The sequence below is a fragment of the Aotus nancymaae genome, unplaced genomic scaffold, assembly GCF_030222135.1.
Source record: "Aotus nancymaae isolate 86718 unplaced genomic scaffold, 86718_ANA_hifiasm-v0.15.2.pri h1tg000051l, whole genome shotgun sequence".
NCBI classification, from domain to species: domain Eukaryota; kingdom Metazoa; phylum Chordata; class Mammalia; order Primates; family Aotidae; genus Aotus; species Aotus nancymaae.
Window position 1 is genome coordinate 16,528,938 of NW_026988465.1, and position 18,152 is coordinate 16,547,089.

The 18,152-nt window shown below is 38.6% G+C and overlaps 1 long non-coding RNA gene across 1 annotated transcript; it reads left to right on the forward strand.

Moving 5' to 3' along the window:
* Positions 1-6,957: 6,957 nt before the first annotated feature.
* On the forward strand, positions 6,958-7,934 carry LOC110567107 (uncharacterized). Its single transcript, XR_002477575.2, has 3 exons — positions 6,958-7,148; positions 7,373-7,535; positions 7,641-7,934. It is a non-coding gene; the product is annotated as an uncharacterized LOC110567107 (long non-coding RNA).
* The last annotated feature ends 10,218 nt before the right edge of the window (positions 7,935-18,152 follow it).

Consider the following 18,152-nt stretch of genomic DNA (forward strand, 5'->3'; position numbering starts at 1 on the left):
TTATGTACAAGCCCAAAACAAATGAAAAAAATAAAGTCTCAGCAAGGAAACAAAGATATAAATAAGAACCAAAAGGAAATTGTGTTAGTGGAAATAAAGGAGAATTAAAAGTTCAATGGATGACCCAAACAGCAGAAGGAAAGGAACAAAAAAAGGAATCAGTAAACTTGAAGATAACAATAAAAATTACCCATTCTGAAAGACAGAGAGAAAACTGCTATTTTTTAAAACGAGCAGTGCCTTTGGGACCAGTAGGATTATAACAAAATACCTAATATTCGTATCTTCAGAGACCAGGAAGGAGAAAAGAAAAAGGTGTGGCTGAAAAGTATTTGAAAAAATAATGACTGAAAACTTCCCAAATTTAGCCAAAGCTCAAACCAACAGATTCATAAAACTATCAATGAATGCCAAGAAGGATAAACCCAAAGAAATCAATACTGAAGCACATTATAGTCAAACTTCCGAAAATAAAGACGGAAAATGTCTTGAAAGTGGCAACAACAAAAAATCCCTTATTTATAGGGGGAAAAAAAAACAATTTAAATGACAGACTTCTCAACAAGAACCATGGGGGCCATAAGGAATTAAGGAAGTAGCACAATATTTTTCAAGTACTGAAAGAAAAGAATTGTCATCTCAAAATCTATATCCAGCAAAAATACCCTTCAGCAATGAAGGAAAAATCAAGACAGTTTCAGATGAAGGACAAGTAAGATAGTTTGTCACCAACAGACCTTAAAAGAATGGCTAAAGGGAGCCTGACGTGGTGGTACACACCTGTAATCCTAGTGTTTTCAGGGGCTTAGGTAGAAAGATCGCTTGAAGCCAGAAGTTCAAGACCTGCCTGGGCAACAACGCAAGACCCCCATCTGTATAAAAAATTTAAAAAGCTACCTGGGGTAGTGGTACTACTCGAGAGGCTAAAGCAAGGGGATTGCTTGAGTGCAGGAGTTTGAAGCTATAGTGAGCTATGCTTGCAGGGCTCCAGCCTGGCAGAGAGAAAGATTTTGTCCAAAAAAAAAAGTGGGGGGCTAAAGAGTTCCATGAACAGAAATAAAATGATAATTAAGAAAAGGATACTTGGAACATCAAGAAGAAAGAAGACAGAAATCATAAGAAAAAAATGGGAAAATAGGTTATGTTTTCTTTCTTCTCTTGAGCTTTCTAAGTATTTGATTTTTGAGACAAAGATTCTAACACTATCTGGTAGGGTTCTAAATGTATGCACAGAAAGTACTTAAGATAATTATACTGTATATTTATATTAGAAAATAAGGGATACGAAGGGAGGGAAAATTTTAACACCTCACTTGAACTGGTACTTCATTAACACCAATAGATGTAGGAAGTTATGTAACTATAATATGGTACATACAGCAACAATTAAAAATGCTATACAGAGTTGCACTCAAAAACACTATAAATAGATCAAAACGGATTTTTTTAAATGTTAAAGTAGCCCAAAGCAAGAAAAAGAATAAAACAGAAATGGAAAGCAGAGAGAGCAAACATAAAATAAAATAGGAAACATAAGCATAAATGTGTATCAATAATTACATTTACTGTAAATGGTTTAAATATACCCATTAAGAATATGAGATTACAGAATGAATTTTTTTCTTAAAAATGAGATGACCCAACTATATACTATCTAGAAGACGCTCACTTCAAATATAATGAAATAGGTAAGTTGAAAGTAAAAGGATAGCCGGGCATGGTGGCTCATACCTGTAATTCCAACACTTTTGGAGGCTGAGGCGGGCCGATCATTTGAGGTCAGGAGTGCAAGACAAGCCTGGCTAACATGGTGAAGCCCCATTTCTATTAAAAATACAAAAATCAGCCAGGCGCAGTGGCGCATGCCCATAATCCCAGCTACTAGGGAGGCTGAGGCAGGAGAATCACTTGAACCTAGGAGGTAGACATTGCAGTGAACCAAGATCACGCCATTGCACTCCAGCCTGGGCCACAAGAGCGATACTCCGTCTCAAAAAGAAAAGAAAGGATAAAAAAATGTCATAGAAGGATTAAAAGAAAGCAGGGATGGCTATATTAAAATTAGAAAAGTAGACTTTGAAGCAATGGACAAGAGACAGAAACATAATTCACCAAAAAGAATTATATAAGCAATTCTTCAATTCTAAGTGAGTATGCACCAAGTAACAGACTTATAAAATATGTGAAGCAAAAACTGATAGAACTGAAAGGAAAATCAGAGATATCCACAATTATATTTGGGGACTTCAACACTCCTTTTTCAACAACTGATAAGACAATTGGATAGAAAATCACCAAAGATATAAGAGAACCCAATAACACGGTCAAGCAGCAGAAGCTGACTGACACTTCCAGAGCACGCCACTCAATACTAGTAGCATTCTCTTTAAGTAACCACAGAGCATACCCAACACAGATCACATCCATAAAACCGACTCTTGAAGTTTAAAAGAATTAAATCATATGGAGTGTATCATCTGATCATAATGAAATTAAAGTAGAAATCAGTAACAGAAAGATAATGGGCAAATAAACACTTGGAAATTAAATTCCCTATAAAATAATGGACAGATCAAAGAGGAAGTAAGTGAAAATCAAAACACACATTGAACTGAATGAAAATAAAAACACAACATATCAAAATTTGTGGATGCAGCAAAAACAGTGCTAAGAAGGAAATTTACAGCATTAAAAGCTTACATTAAAAAGCAGAAAAAGTCTCAAATTAAAATCTAGGATTATACTTCAAGAGCATAGAAAAGGAAGAGAAAAACTCAAAGCAGAGAGAGGAAATAATAAAGAGCAGAAATCAGTGAAATTGGAAACAAAAATAAAATCAGTAAAAGATTTTTTGAAAAAAAAATCAATAAAATGGACACATCTCAATCAAGACTGACAAAAAGGAGAAAAAAACACAAATTAGTATTAGGAAAGAAAGAGATACTACTACAGATCCTGCAGATATCAAAGAGATAATGAGTAAATGTCATATAAATAAATTAAACAACTTAGATAAAATGAACCCATTCCTCAAAAAACACACATTACCTCAACTCAACTCACACAATATGAAATAGACCATTTACATAGTACTTTAACTATTAGGAAATTGAATTTATAATTTTTAAATTACAAAAAAAGAAAACTCCAGACCCAGTTAGAATACTGAAAACTCCAATATTTGTTAGAATAGACCACACTATTCTAAGAAATATTTAAAGAAGAATTAACATCAATTATACATATACTTTCCCCAAAAACACAAGAGGCAGGAACACTTTCCAATTCATTTTAGGAAGCCAATATCAGCCTGCTATCCAAACCAACCAAAGATTGCATGACAGAGAAACAGGGAGACAGAGAGAGAGAGAGAGAGAGACAGAGACAGAGAGAAACTACAAACTAATATCCTTCGTGAATACAAATCCAACAATCAACAAAATATTAGCAAATGGCTTTCAGCACTATACCAAAACAGAATTATACACCATGAGCTAACAACGTTTATTCCAGGGATGAAAGACAGATTTAATATTTAAAAATCAATCAATATATTAATAATCCACCATATTAACAAACTAAAAGGAAAAAATTCATGATTCTTCAATTGATGCAGAAAAAGTACTTAACAAAATTCAACATCCATTCGTGATTAAAATTCTCAGAAAACTGGGAATGCAGGGAATTTCCTCAGACTGACGTTTTAAAAACTGGGAAAAAAAAAAAAACCCTACAACTAACATTAGACTTTATAATGAAAAACCAAATGCTGGCGAAGCACAGTGGCCAACATCTGTAACCCCAGCACTTTATGGGGGCAAGGTGGGAGGTCAGGAGTTTGAGACCAGCCTGGCCAACATGGTGAAACCCCACCTCTACTAAAAATACAAAAATTAGCTGGGCATGGTGGCACACACCTGTAATCGCAGCTACTCAGGAGGCTGAGGTGGGAGAATCACTTGAACTCAGGAGGCGGAGGTTGCAGTGAGCTGAGATCACACCACTGGACTCAGGCCTGAATGACAGAGTGAGACTTGGTCAAAAAAAAAAAAAGACTGAATGCTTTCTCCCTAAGCTCAGGTACAAAACAAAGATGTCCCATCTCAGCACAACACAGCACTGGAAGTTCTAGCCAGCACAGTAAAGCAAAAAAAGAAAATGCAAAGAACTAAAACTGTTCCTATTTGCAGATGTAATGTTTCCCCACGTTGTAAAAAAATGCAAGGAATCTTCAAAAACAAACAAAAAATCCCCAAACAACAAAACTCCTAGAATTAGTAAGTTCAGCAAGGTCACAGAAAGATCAACATACAAAAATCAATTGTACTTATATACACTGGAGCCTACTTGAGTGTGGAGGATGGGAAGAGGGTAAGGACTGAAAAACTACCTATCAGGTACTATGCTTATTACTTGGGTGATGAAATAATCTATATGCCAAACCCCATGATGCACATATACCTATATAACAAACCAGCACATGTACCCCTAAACATATGTTAAAAAAAGAAAAACGGATTTTATTAAAAACTTTTTCTCTCCAAAAGATCCTTTTAAGAGAATGAAAAAACAAGCAAAATACTGGGACAAACTATTTGCAAACCACGTCTCTCAGGGGTCCCCAACCCCTGGGCCTCAGACTGGCACAGGTCAGTCACCTTTTAGGAAGTTGGCAGCACAGCAGGAGGTGAGCAGCTCCCGAGACTGAGCATCACCGCCTGAGCTCTGCCTCCTGTCGGATCAGCCAGGGCACTAGATTCTCACAGGAGCGTGAACCCTATACTGAACTGCGATTGCGACGGATCTAGGTTGCACGCTCCTTTTGAGAATCTAACTAACATCTGATGATCTTAAGTGGAAGAGTTCTACCGCCGCCACCCCCAACACCATGGAAAAAAAACTGTCTTCCACGAAACTTGTCCCTGGTGCCAAAAAGGTTGAGAAGCTGATGTATCTGATAAAGGACTCATGAACCCTCAAAACTCAACAGCAACAAAACAAGTAAGAAAATAAGAAATCGACATGGAGAGGCATTTCACTGAAGAGGATATGTGTACGAAAAATAAAGACACGAGAAAGGGCTGAACATCACTAGACTTCAGGAAAATGCAAATAAAACCAGAATGAGGTATCACTGCACACCTAATCAGAACAGTAAATGTAAAAAAATAGTGAAATACCAAATGCTGACAAGGATGTGGAAAACCGGCTCTCTCATATATGGTTGGAGGGAATGTAAAATAGTACCACACTTCTGGAAAACAGTTTAGCCATTTCCTTAAAGATAAACGTACTCACCTTATGACCCAGCAATCACACTCCTGGACATTTATCCCAGAGAAATGAAAATTTAGGTTCACATAACAACCTGCCTACAATTTTTCAAAGCAGCTTTATTTGTAATAGCCCCAAAAAGAAAAAAAGAAGAATCAAAATGTCATATGATAGGTGAATGATTAAACAAACTGTTACACCCATAATGTGGAATACCACTCAGTAATAGAAAGGAACAAACTAAAGATATGTGTAATAACTTGGATAAATCTCAAGGGCTTCTGCTGAGTTGGGTGGCGGGTGGGCGAGCTAATCTTAGAAGGTCACAAGCTGTAAGCACCAATTTATAAAACATTCCCCAAACGACAAAATTATAGAAATGGAGAACATGGTGGTTGCCAAGGGTTAGGGATGGTGTGGGGAAAAGTAGGGGGTGACTATAAAGGGACTGTTTGAGAGAGATCTTTGTGGTGTTGAAATAGTTTGTATCTTGATAGTGGTAATGATTACAAGTTTTCAGGGATAAGGTGACACAGAATTACAGGCACATTTCATCCCAGTGTCAATGTCCTGACTTTATTATTGTGCTCTGGCTACGCGGAATGTAACCGACAGTGGAAGAAGCAAAGTGGAGGCTGAGACCTCTCTGCACTATGTTTGCAACTTCCTGTAAATCTATACTGAAAATTAAAAGTTAAAAAAAAAAAATCAGTGCCCAGGCCACACCCCAAAACTTGTAAATTAAAATATATTCTAGGGGAGGAACCTAGCCAACTGCACTTTTTTAAAGTGCACGAGGTAATTTTAAAGTGTAGCTAGGATTGAGAACCACCAGCAGCTGGTATTATTACCGAAACTACAAGCAAGTGGAACACCTGTAAGTTTGGTGGAAGATGATAAGGAAGGAGAAAACTAAATATACAAATCTATTTTAGGTCTCTCGAGGGTTTTATTCCCCTAATGTTAAAACTTAGCATTTAAGTGAATCCAAGTAATATGGATGGGATCACCAGTCATTCGTTATGATATAGACCATTTTACACAAAAAAAGGCCGACCCCAATAGACTACTCTTTAGATTCTTAAGCATTTGGTATCGATGTTAGAATTTTAAAATGCTAAAGAGCAATTACAATCACATTTAAATATGCAACAATTTTAGAAAATCAATGTTTCAACAAGTTTCTCATTTCAGATGAATAACAAAATAAGCTCGTTTTTATTTTATTGTGTTGACTACCACCATTAGTGACTCTTGCGAAATATGTGAAAAGCAAGCATTCCTATTTTGACTACATATTCTGAAGGATTTGTTATTTATATTAATGATCACCAACTATTATCTAGTAGACTCACTGGATTTAACCGTTTAGGAAGTGAGTTGCAGACATATAGAAGCCAAGGATTATTTTGAGCCAATAAAGTGACCTGACCAACCAAACGCCTTGTGTGGTTATTAATCATTCTTTATCACCATCATCAGAAGACACTCACTGTGCATCTACTCAGCTGGGTCAGGGGATTAAAGGTTTAGGAAAGAGTCCTTCCTTGCCTTTAAAGGGTTTTAAATCTGTTTGACTACGGGTCCAAATACAAAAAATGATGAATAACAAAGTGAAGGACATGCTGAAATCTGGACTGATAGCAGAAAAGGGCCAAAGGGCTTGTTTTTACTGGAAATATTTTTGCCTAAGCTGGGAAGGGAGTTTGCATCTTCTGGACTCACAGATCAGACAGATGAACAGCTTCAACAAAGCAGATTTATGCTATCCACCAGGAGGGTTTTGCTTAGTTGTCAGTTGTGGACTTTCTTCCAAAAATGTAGCTGTTTTGAAGCAAGAAATCTGGCACCAAAAAACAAAGTGAAAATTTAGGGTAAGAATTACCTCCCACCCAACTCTGATCAACAGCTATGTCTCCCTTTCAAGATTTAAAGGTCTGGGGTGGAAACTGGAGGTGGGGGTGGGGGTGGGGGTGGGGGTGGGGGTGGGAATGAACTACTTGCCTTGTCCCAAGACCAATCTCCCCTGTGCGTCTCGCTCTCCAAATACGACCCTCACACACGCTCTATCCTAATTTACACTACTACGACTTCCCAGATATGTTTTATGTTCTGGAAAGATGATTTATCCATTTTGGAAGCGTTCTTGAAGTTGCTAACTGACGATAAGTTGGATTTGAAAGCAAAAAGAGGAATGACGGCGTTTTAACAAACGAAGAGTGCAAATTCTTTTTAAGAAAGTTGTTTTGTGACTACGGGAGGTAATCAACAGCTACTCAGACATCCTTTTCTTAAACAGCTGAGGTTTATCATTTTCGCTATTATGACAATGAATTTTTCCTCCTTTGCTTTATGCCTTTTGGCAGGAGCCTCGAGTCTGCAGGTGTTAGCGCTGCAAGGGCCGAACCCAACCGCCAGAACGTCTGCCGAGCCTAGCATGGGAGGCTGCCCAGCAAAACAGCGCCCAGGGAGAGGGCGACTGAGGAAGAGAGCCTGCAAGCGAGCTTCAGAAGGGACTGGGACCAGAGCCCTAGAAAACTAGAGCGAGTGGATTTCCTGGCAGGGGAACCCGCGGGAGCCTGGAGGAAGGAAAAAAAAAAAAAAAAAAAAAAATGGAGAGAAAGAAACTCACCCGGCGCAGTGAAGCCCGGCGCGAGCGAGCCAGGGAGCGCGCAGGCTGGCTGGGCCTCTCCAGCTGGAAGTCATTCTGCGGGCTGGCGTCTGCGTTGCCATGGCGACCGCCCGGCCGGCGCCAGTAGAAGGGGGAGGCGGGCTCCGTGAATGGGTGACGTCACGCGGCCGGCGCCAGGCAGTCTGGGCGGCCGAGCCAATGAATCAGCTGTCCGGGGGAGGGAGCGCCGCGCGCGGGAGGAGGGTGCAGGAATGCGCCGGGACCGCGCGGCCCGGGAGGGCGGGAGACGCCTCCGCCAGCCTCGTCCCGCCCCGCCGCGCCCCGCCGCGCCCCGCCCCGCCCCGCCCGGCGGTCGAAGGTCCTGGCGTCCCAGGCTCCGATATCCCGGTGCCCCTCGCGCCCAGGCTGCGGCTGTACCCGCGTCCCTCACTTTGCGCCGGTCACCCCCACGGGCGCGCGCTCTGCGGGGAGGCCCACGACCAAGGGGGGGTCGCTGGGGCGGTGTCAGGATTTGTTTCCCAGCTATGGCGACTGTGGTACTTCTTTAAAAGGCAACATGCAATAAAACTTGTGCTTGTAGATAACATAGACTTTGAAAGGGGTGATGAATTCACTGCCATCTTACTATGCGCTCCGCATTGTGCTGGGTGTTGAGTATCATAAACAATGAAAGGACCAGGGCTCAGAAGTTCCCGAAATTACACTGGGAAGAAAAGAGTCTAAGGAACTCACGATTCAGGCTTAGAGCCGGCTGCTCTTCCATTATTCTATACTGCGGGACTATAGATGCCTTGGAGGTTCTAGAAGGCAAATGGCTCCGAAGAACTCCAGTTTTCTGGTGTTCCTGTGTTTTGCTTTTCTTCCGTCCTGCTTTGCTGTCCATTACACATTGCCCTGACGGTGACCAAGTACTGGGTTACGGTCATTTCAGTATCCCCATCATTTGGCGCGCTCTCGGACTCCTGGTAAGGACTGGACCTTGTTGATGGGTAATCTACAATGCAGAAGTACGTGATGTTTGAGTAAAGGCTGGAGTAAACACAGTGCCCCTGAATTCCTAGACATCTCTTTTGAGTGCTTACTTGGTTTTTGGTGATTTTTCAAGAGTAGTGATGCATTGTTACTGAAACTGGAACACCGGAGCGTGGCCTAGACACACTCACGTTATAGTAGACGTCGTTAAATCGGCCCTATTGAAGTCTGGGCCTCCCTTTTTTTTTAATCTGGGAGATGACATCTGGTGAGATAGTCTCTTAAGATCCATGAGGTTCGAGCAACCAATCATTGTATTTATCAACCTTTAAAACAGTTGAGTTTACTATTTCTATCATTGTATTTGGCATTATGTGACATTCATTCAACAAACACTTCAGGGTCCCTGCTATGTAAGTAGTGTGTACTAGACGTTTTAATTGAAAATTTTTTGGAATAAAAATTAGGGCCAGGTGCGGTGGTTCTTGCCTGTAATCTCAGCACTTTGGGGAGTTCGAGACCAGCCTGACCAACATGGTGAAACTCCATCTCCACTAAAAAAAAAAAAATACAAAAAAATCAGCCGTGTGTGGTGGTGCAAGCTTGTACTCCCAGCTACTCAGGAAGCTTAGGCCGGCGAATCTCTTGAAGGAGGCAGAGGTTGCAGTGAGTCGAGATCGTGTCACTTGCACTCTTACCTGGGCGACAGAACATGACTCCGTCTCAAAAAAAAAATGAAGAAAATAAAACTAGACGACAAAGCAAGTGCTAATAAATGGTTATAGGCCAGTTCATCTTAACATTTGATGTGCATGAAGTCACCTGGCAATTGGTTGAAATGCAGGACAGGTTTGCAGTTCTGCATCTTTATAAGCCCCCAAATGATGTTGATGTTGCTAACCCTTAACTGCACTTTGAGTCAAGAGAATCTTGACCACAGAATACCAAGGAAAGCATAAAGTACGAATATGATTGATATAAAGTGGTGTGGGTTCCTAAAAGCCTGTGGAGAGGATGAGCTTGAGCCAGGTGATTGAGCATCTGATTGGCTGAGGGAATGAAAAAGCAGAAGAAACAGCGTAAATAACAAATTGCATTCTGGAAGGAAAGGAGCGAAAAATAAGTTGAGGGGTGAAGAGGATTTTCTCTGACTTCAATTAAAAATATTTAGGAAAACTACAAAAAATGGCACTGAACATATACTGGTGGGGTAAGACCACCTTAGAAGTTACCAATCCCAATTAATTTGGTATAGTTGAGGAAACCGAGCAGCAGTACAATTTCATTAGATAATAGCAGAGCTCAGAATGGAAGCCGAATCTGAGAAATTCAGATTACAAATACCTTAAAGAGTCCTTGATATAAGAAAAACGACTTGTCATTGTTGTTTTTGTTGCAAGGTGAAAATATGAGGGAAAACAAAAATGAGCGAAGACTCCCATAGGAAATAATAATAATCTTCCCTAGACCAAACCTTCCCTAAAACTCCGGAGTTTTGGGGAGATTTGGTCTAGGGAAGATGAGGCAGTATCAGGAGAAGAGATTAATCAGAAAAATGTTGTGTTTTCCTGAATTGTGACAGCTGCAACCAGCTGATTAAATCATCCATTTATGTAAGAAAAGGGGGGAAAAAAACTTCCCTCCATCCCTCCCATGGTCCAATGAAGTTTCAACCCTGACTTCACATCAGCATCACTATTTTATTTTTCAATAGGAATTCCTGAGCTCCACGCCAAAGGAATTTAATCAGAATCTCTGAGAGAGGAGCCCTAGAATCAGTATTTTTAAAGGCTCCCCAGGTGATTATAATGTGCAGCCAGTGTTGAGAATCACTAATCTAATATACAGTCACCAGCTCATTTTGTAGGCTTCATTTCTGCCCCTGAACATTTCCTCCAGTGTTAACTATTATACTAGCACTAGATCATTTTTAATACTGGGTGTGTTTTGTGGTGGATTTTGATGGTTTATAGCACATTCTCTAAGCTCAATGTCTTCCATCCCTCATTAACTGTCATGGTTTAGTTGTGAACATATCCTGATATCTCTCATTGGCAAGAGAGGGAACAGTGATTTGGCATATGACTGGATGGAAATGATAAACCTGGTTTATGAACCTATATGGTACCATAGTGTGGCAGTGCAGTTATTTTACTTGATTTTATCTTTGCTTTAATAATCTACTTTAACAGCCTCTTTAGGATTAGAGCTGATGAATGAGCACTTAAAATAGCGACTTGGACCATTGGAACTTTTATTTTGCGTCTTCTCTAAAAACAAAATCGTTATTTGGTGCAAAGAAATATCTGAATGTGAGAAGGGTATATAGTGTTTTCCTTGGTGACTGACTTAACTTTTAAAACTTCATTGATTTATTGATTCCTCTAAAATTAATCGAGTACCTACTATGTGTCAGGCACTTTTCAGATAGGAGTATGCCAAGTGAAAAAAGCATTTTCTCTGTCTTCAAAGAGGAAAAGATGAGCACAGTGAATTTCAGGTATTATATTTATCAAACTTGGACATTTAAAAGGTACTTGGCTTTCCCATACTGTCTTGAGATGCATTTTGTATTTTTTAAAATTCATGTAGTTTTTAAAAAAGAAAGCTAATGTATGTGGTTCAAAAACCAAAGAAATTATTTTCCCTCTCATTCTTGTCCTATGTCTGCTTATGTCCCTCTCACACCCCACAGAAGCCATTATTAATTTCTTGCCTACCCTTTGAGAGTAGTTTTAATATGCAAGCAAATATAAGCATATTCTTTTTTCTCTTATTTTAACACTGTTCTGTATCTTTTATAAATTTAAAAATATCGAGAGGATATCTTTCTATATCGGCACATTCTGTTTTCATTTTGTCATTCTTCCAGAATATTCTGTTGCCTCAAAGTACCACAGTTTATTTCTCTTACTGCTATTGATGGTAATTTAGGTTGTTTCCAATCTTTTGTGTTTTTTTTTGTTACGAAATTACATAAACAACCTTGTGCAGCATCTGTGTCATTTTGCCCATATGCACATGAAGTATTATCTGTAGGATAAATTTCTGCAAGCAAAATGACTAGGTCTTTTAAAGGGTGTATGTTAACATTCTTGTTTCCTTAAGATAAATTCCTCGGCATGAAATTCCTGGGTTGACTAACATAAATAGTTTAAAGGTTTTTGATATTTACTGAGAAATTGCCATCTAGAGAGTTCGTACTGATTCATTTTCTCACTTGCATGATATAAAAGTACCCATTTCTCTGAAACCTTGCTGGTATTGGAAAATACCTTTTTAAAAATACGTCTTTGTTTATTTCCTGGGTAAAAAATTGCATATTTATTACCTTAGCATGCATTTTTATGAATAAGATATAGTTTGAACCTTACCATATGTTTATTAGCCATTGCGTGATTAGAGATTTGTCCATCTCTTTTGTCCAGTTTTGAAGAATTTTTATTTTTCTTAGTGGTTTGTAATACATAATACACTAATCATAATAATGATCTGTTTCTTAAACCCTCACCTTTTTCCAGGCACTGTGCTAAGCATTTTTAATTGGTCCTATGTATTGTAAACATTTTATCTGAGTTCTGTATGTGTCTATAATCCTTATTTGAACATTATTTCTTCTTAAAAACCTATAGAAGCTGTACAGATTATGTGATAAAACAATCTTTTGTGTGTTTTGTTTGCTTGCTTAACACATAGGAAATTCTATCTACTCTAAAATCAGAATAGCATTCACTTTATTTTTTCTAGTTCCTGTAGGACTTTAAGTAATTTTTGAAACCTAAATTCATGACTATTTACAAATGGTTAGCAAATTACAATGTAACTATCATTTTCTGTTTCAAGAAAACAATTTTATACTTTTTAAAGCAATTATTTTTACAAATACAAATAACTAAAAACATAGGGGCAGGCGAAGGACTAAAACTGCCCACAATCCCATAAACTGAGACAATCTTAACATTTACAGCAAATCTAGTTGATTTTCTATATGTAAATAAATATCTGTATACTGTGTATTTTTTACAGAAATGGCATTATATTATGCATATGTTTTATCACCTGCTATTTCCCCCTCTTTTAGCAGTGTATGGTGAACAACATCTTTTTATGTCAATAACTCTTCATCCTCATCCTTAACCATTGTATAACAGAGAACTCTTTAATGAGGTCAGTTTCCCCTCCAGAAGCAGGAAACCTCGGCAGAAGCATTCCAAGAGAAACCTCACCTGGATGTTTGATGTTCATCCATTCAGAATTTCCTAAGGCAGTTTAATTCCATTGTTTCTCAGCCACTTTCGTTTCTTTGAGGGCCTAACTGCCCGCAAGAAAAGGGGAACACAGTAGTCAATCATTAACCTGCTCCAATGAGAGAGACAACTCAGACAGAAAACAAAAACACGGTTTTTTTTGTTTTTTTTTTTACAAGACATGGTTCAAAATCTTGTAGATTTGTTTTTTTCTGCAATTTGCTTTCACTCCTCTTTCGCATACCCCATTGTCTTTGTCTCCCTAGCCTACAAGCATACCTCCCTTCAGATAATTTTTAACTTACGCTGTTTATTTCCTAACAAAAACAATGGCATGACTTGCTCTCCCAGAGCTCTGACCTTAGGTTTGTTCTAGCTGCAACACTAGTATACACCATTCAATTAATTATGAATGTATTCATGTGTATAGAGGCAATGGTAGACCAGTGGTAATGTTACCTTATTCTGGAGACTTACCCTTATAAATAAATAATGAGATGCTTCTGTGAAATGCCTTTAGCAAAGGCAGGGGAAAGCATTACTTCTCAAAAGACTGTACATTTGAGAGATGGAAAACTGATACCAAAGGCTCCTCAATAAGATATAAACCACTTATGTGGAAAAAAGAAAATAACATGAAAGAATTGAACTGGAAATTCTATAATGCTAACTTGGGGACCAAAATTTCTAGATGGCAAGTGTAAAATCTAAGTGAACAGATCAGGGAATCTAAAATAGATTCTTGGAGATGTAGGAAAACTGATCTCTGATCCTAATCTGTGTTATACATTTAAAATAAATCACTACACTTAAAAATCTGAGATAAGGTGTTATTTATAATAATATGCTACATTCCCATCATATCCTGTTAAAGATGGCATTGAAAAGTTGTGTTAAGTAATTCCAATAAGAAATTGGTATGCGTGATTTTTATTATTAAACAGCATTTTTTTCTATCTTAACTAACTTATATTAGGCTTGTGTATTAAGTGAGATATCCAAGTCTAGATACGAATTAAAACATCCCATGAAGCATAGTGGCCACTGGCTTCCTGGGACGATTTTTTTCTGCACTGTGTATTTTAGTCCAGTTTCTAGCAAATAGAAAATGCTTTGTGGTTGCCACTAGAGGGCAAATAGCCTCCTGGACCTCTTTGACCAAAGAGTATCTTGGTCCAGGCAGCCAGAGTTTTAAGGTCTCATATAAACTAGTCTTCAATCTTACATTGCCAATTCTTCGTCAACCCACCAACTCAGCAGAGTCAGAATATTTTAATTTGTTTTCAATCAAAATTGAAATATGTTCTTTTACCAGTCCATTTACATGGCCCCTATTTGGGATGATAGATCTCTTCCCTGAGTGCATTAACTTCTGACCACCTTATCCTACCCCTTTCCCATCTAGATATTAAACCCCACTGCTCTGCCAGCAAGGTGATCTAACTTCACAGCATTCAACAGCATTCTTAGACCTTGGGGTGACATAAAAGGCACTTCCCAGTCTGATTCATTTCTGCTTCCCTTTCCAATCTCTCCTCCTGCCATTCCCTCATAGTCCCTTTACTCTGCACCAGTTCAGAGTTCTGGCACTTTCTCAAATATTTGACGTTATTTCATGCCCCTGTGTCTTTACTGAAGCTGTTACTTCTACCTGGGATGCTGGCACTGCCCACCGCACACGCTGAAGACTCAGTTCAGGTATTACCTCTAAGAAGCCTTATACTTTTGCTGGTCCCCTTCTTTCCCCACTTTCTTTTTTTTTTTTTTTTTTTTTCTTTGAGACGGAGTTTCGCTCTTGTTACCCAGGCTGGAGCGCAATGGCGTGATCTCGGCTCACCGCAACCTCCGCCTCCTGGGTTCAGGCAATTCTCCTGCCTCAGCCTCCTGAGTAGCTGGGATTACAGGCATGCGCCACCATGCCCAGCTAATTTTTTGTATTTTTAGTAGAGACGGGGTTTCACCATGTTGACCGGGATGGTCTCGATCTCTTGACCTCGTGATCCACCCGCCTCGGCCTCCCAAAGTGCTGGGATTACAGGCGTTCCCTTCTTTCTCTCCAGAGGAACAGATTTAGCTTTCCCTCTTCTGTGCTACTTTAGCATTTTTTACACATCTCAGTAACTAAGTCTTCTCTTGTGATTTTGTCTAGGAGAATATGAATATTCAATTTATTTTGAAATGTCAACTCAATTGTTTTGTCTTTTCTTTGCTGCATTAGGAATTGTTAGTAGTTCTAGAAGAGGGACGGAATGCAAACAACAACTCCCTTCCTCTCCAGGAAGCAGAGACCTGAAGCCCATGATGGTGGTTTGGGAAAACTGAGCTCTCTCTGCCCTTGAGTAAGGAGGTACAAGATTTCTGCTTGATAAAAATGTGGACTGCAATGCTAGTTAAAAAAAGCAATTAGGACTTTTGGTATAGAGAAATATTTGGAAGCTGATGAGACTGAGTGGACTGGAAAAGATTTGGAGATGCCAAACATCACAACTCAGAGACAGGAAAGTGGTCTGAAAATATAGCAGCTGCCTGGAGGTGCCAGGTGAGTGGGCTTGGAGAAGAGCCACGATGAGGGCCACTGTTGGAGTCACACTGAACCATTCGCAGCCCTCCCCAGAGGTCTATGCAGCTAAGCATAGATTCTGCCTCATGTAGACAATTAATCATGGGAGGTGATTCTCGGCCTATGATCAAGTTCTTTTTTATCCAAGCAAAAATAAATGATTCCTCAAAATTAACAAAATAATCAAACACAAGCAGAGTGTGAGAAACTGTCACAGCCAAGAGGAATCTTAAGGTGATATGAGGGCTAACGGCAACGTGGTACTCTAAATGGTATCCTGGAAAAGAAAAAGAACACTGGGGGAAAACTAAGGAAATCTGAATCAAGTAAAGAGTTTAGTTAATAATAATGTATCAGTATGGGTTCATTAATTAAAATTATATATACCATACTAAGATAAGATGTTAATAATATGAGAAACTGGGTATGGAGCTATATCCAATGTATCTATCTTTCCAATGTCTCTGTAGATCTAAAACAGTTCTAAAAGATAAGGTTTATTTAAAAAGAAAGAGAAGGAGACAAACACAAACGAACCTGTGAGGATGTGTTCTCCAAAACCCCCAGGACACTGGAAGCACCCAGGGGACCTGAACTCATGAATTTTTTCAGTATAGCAATTGATTCATGCTGACCTTCTTCATGGCCAGTGCACAGTACCTGGTTTTAACAAGTGGTCAATGCATAGTTATTGAATTAAAATTCATTTCCAGTAAGGAAGAAGCAAGAGGCAATAAAGAGAATGTTTTTCTTCTGATGATAAAGAAAACTACAAAATATATTTTGTGTACTTAAGTTGATTTAAAAATTTTGTAGGGATATACAGTTCAATGGAGTTTGCCCTGACATTTGGAAAGAATGTTATAAGAAAAGCTATGATCTTTGTGCAGAAAGTAATACAAAACTCCATTCTTTAAGAATACTACTATTTTGCCAGGCACGGTGACTCACGCCTATAATCCCAGCACTTTGGTGGCTGAGGTGGGCAGAACACAAGGTCAGGGGTTCAAGACCAGCCTGACTAACATGGTGAAACCCTGTCTCTACTAAAAATACAAAAATTAGCTGGGTGCAGTGGTGCGTACCTGTAATCCCAGATATTTAGGAGGCTGAGGCAGGAAATCACTTGAACCTGGGAGGCGAAGGTTGCAATGAGCCGAGATCATACCACTGCACTCCAGCCTGGGCGACACATCGGGACTCCATCTCAAAAAAAAAAAAAGAATACTACTATTTTTTTCTGATGTTAACCTGAAGGAAAACCATCCTTATAAAAACAAGATATTAAAATCAGGGAAGAAAATACACAAATAGAGATCGGGTACATAATGTCTAGTAGCTTTAAGTAAAGAAAGGTTTGATTTCTTTTTCATATAAAAGGAAGCAAACATTAAAATTCTCCTAAGTACTAATAGTTGAAGTACATAGACTGAAAATTGAAAGTGCTCATATATGTTTGATATAAAATTGTTCTCTGATTTTTTTTAGTCCAGTAAAAGTCCCTTGACAAATGATACTGATTAAATAGCATTTTATCCATGAGGGATTACTTCAAAATAATTTGTAATATAGACATTGTATTTTTAAAGTTTGCCTATTTCATGATATTTGTCTTTCGGTATGGTAAGGTATAGTAGAAATTTTATACTTAAAAGAAGAAGATGTTGCAGAAAGGAAAGATGGCCAAAAAATAAAGGTTAAGATCATGAATTTGAAAGCTTTTCTCTGCCCAGATTCTCCACACTGACTGAATCAGTTGGGGGTCTTGCTGACAACTCAGGACTCTGTTAAACTGCCTTGCTTATCACAAGGGCACACAAATATAAAGCTGTAACCCTCCCTCCTTGGCAATGAAGTAAAAACCAAATTGATTTTTAGCTTGAACAGACAACCCATACTGATAGTTTATTATTGGCATATTGAGAAAGGTAAAAGGGTCATTTTTTGGTACTCTCAGAATAAATGTAAGTCAGTGATGTTTTAAAAGGTACTCATGTCCAGATGATGGTAATTAATTACATGAGATAGATTTGGTGTTTCTCTCTCAAAATAAAATAAATGAAAGGAATGAAGAAAAGAAGAGAGAACAAAGAAATACACATAACTGAAAGCAACAGGTAGTAAGAGCTCTGGGTGTATATAGAGAGGAAAGAAAAGTGGGTAGATACCCTGTCTTCCTGCCAATAACTCTATGGGTTGACTATCTTACCTGCTGTAAAGCTACTATGCTTGTAATTTTATGTGCCTTTTTTAACTTTCTTAACTTGTAATTTTATGTGCCTTTTTTAACTTTCTTAACAACTTCAACAAATCAATTATTATGCATATATTTTTAGAAAGGAGGATGCTGAAGGTCAGAGAGTTTAGTAACAGATCCAACGTCACCTACCTAGTAAGAAGCAAACCCAGAGGTCAAATGTAGATCTATTTGATTCTATAAACTGTGGAACCTACTATACTACCTCTC